Here is a 2,509-nt window from a genome sequence, read left to right as displayed (position 1 = left end):
TCTACTCTAGAATAACACCGCGTTGTGATGGTTGGAGAGTGTTCTGTGTCCCTGTCAGCATCTGATTGTGCTGAGTTTCACAGCTTGATATGAAAGAATTTATTTTCTTTAGGTCTGGCCTAAATAATTGCAGTGAGATTTTAACTCTTCCTGAGAGAGTCTCTAAGATGTTTTGCTCTGCCAAAGGGAACCACTCCCCACCAGGGAGAGGAATCCCAGTACACAGTGCAGTGCTGGTTTGAATTGGTCCCATTTTCTTCTTGCTCTGGGTATGAAGAGTGTTTTCAGAGACTTTGAGGAAGTTTTGATTATTTCAGGAATGGTTGCCTCCTACTCGTGGAGTAATTACTGCTACACCTCCTCCCTGGCCTGTTTACATATGCCTGGACCAAAAAGCTGCCATTGGTAAGGTGGTGTTTTGTACCACCATGTTTGTTTTTCCATCTCTAAATCCCATGGACCTGCCAGTGCTCAGCTTTGTGAGCAAATACCACTGCAGATGCACTGCACCAGGTATATCAACAGAGTCAGACTTGCCCTGTTACCCATTAGCTTTGCAGCACTAAAATTTGTTGCGTTGGTAAAAAGTGATATTACCTTACTTTCCCGTTATAGTAATTTATTCTTTGGACTTTATGCTGATATTAAAAACACTCAACAACCAAATGTAAACACACCCTCTGACTCAGTCCTGGTGTACTTGAAAAGACACAACCTATAAACATCCTTTCCTGCTAAGGTCCAAACAAAGGCAAAGGGCCTTCCTCTGAGCAGGATGCTGTAAGGTTGACTTTGAACATCTTCTGCAGATGCTGTAGAGTCCCCTGCAGCGCTCTAGCTTTATCTGATTTCTTCTATGAATTTTATTTATTATTCCCCAGATGACTCACTGACAATGCTTAATAGCATTCCTCAATCATGCTGCCTGGCATAGCAGGGCAAGGGCAGTTATTTGCCTAAGAGCACCTACCAAAATGTGACTGGCAGATTTGTTTTATCCATCGAGGCAGATCACGTGCCCAAGCAAATTGTCTAATTTCTGTTATCAGGGCTGGAAATTTGGTGTCTGCCTGAACACTTTCCTCCTTCATTCTTCATGTTTCTGAGGAACATGGGCAATAACAGTAATTGCAAATGCTTGTTAATTAAAATAAATTTTATCTAATTGTCAAAATGGAGTGAGAGGAGGCTGACTTATATGACTGGAGCATTCAAACTGCTGACTACAACCTGTGTATGAACAGTAATGTGTGCCCAAGAGAAAAGGCTGAGTGGGAAGGAGACTGTGACCCATTTAGCTGTTAAATACAGAGATATTAAAGCTCTAACTAACAAAGTAGGGGGTGTAGTGAGGGGTGAGTGTGCGTGTGCCTCTAAAGGGGATTACAGACCATGGGTTCACATTAAGAGGTGAGTTGCTCCTGGAGCTTTTATCTGTAATAAATGGAAAGAAATACCGGGTAATGGGAGATTTTGATCATAAAGATGTATGCTGGAAGTCTCATATAACCAGAAATAAATCTCTTTGAAGTTTCTCAAATGATGTGTGATCATTTTCTAGCCCAGAAGATATTACACCCAACATGAGATAACAGTATTTCAGATTTCATTCTGACAGATTGGTCTGTGCGTTGGAAGCTGACGGTATCTTAGGAACATATGGCTGGGACTCCATTTCAATAGAGGCAGAGGATGGACCGACACAGTAATGAATATATTGGGTAGTTCAAAAGGGATAATTTCCCAGTACTGAAGCAGAATATGAAAGAATGAAAGTTGGGCTTTCTATAAGAGGATTTTACCAGCTGACCAACCACCCTGATTTCACAGTGATGTGAGAAGGCAATTTTGATTAAAACCCCATCCTGCTAAAAAGGGAGAATGTCACACAGTATGAGATAAATGACTTAATAAGCTGATTGTGACAAATAAAATCTACCTTAAAGCTGACAGATGCAAAGTTAGACATGGCAGCAGCCACGCTGCCAGGTCATGCCAGAGGGCAGTGCAGGGGTGAGCTTTTGCCTTTGGTGGCTGAAACGCTGCATCCAGTTTGCATGTTCAGATTTAGAACATGTTGAAGACTAGGCTGAGCTGGTGTTGGTGGGAGGGAGAAGCTAGATACAGCCTGAGGCCCACCAAAAATGCTTCATAGCCAGATTTAGGAGCTCCGTCTGTTTAGTTTATCCAAAAGAAGACCAAGGGATGACTTGGTATCTGTGCTTATGTACTTTGTGGGAGAAGCACCAGGTAACTGGAGGCTCTTTAGTCTTGGGCAGAAAGGCATGACAGCAGCCAGTGCTGGAAGGTTAAAGCTGGACAAATTGAAATGAGAAATAAGAGTTTCATTAAACATGGGAACACAACAACCGGCCAGGGATGGACTCTGCATCTCTTGATAGCTTTGTATTAACCTGCAGCACTGTTCTGCACAGTGTGGTGAATTAAAGAGTAGGTTCCTGGGCTGAAAACAGGGCTAGAGGAGGAGACTGCTGTGTGCTCTCGGGAA

This window comes from Ciconia boyciana, chromosome 2, assembly GCF_034638445.1.
Source record: "Ciconia boyciana chromosome 2, ASM3463844v1, whole genome shotgun sequence".
In the NCBI taxonomy this organism is placed as follows: domain Eukaryota; kingdom Metazoa; phylum Chordata; class Aves; order Ciconiiformes; family Ciconiidae; genus Ciconia; species Ciconia boyciana.
This window is presented reverse-complemented; position numbering follows the sequence as displayed.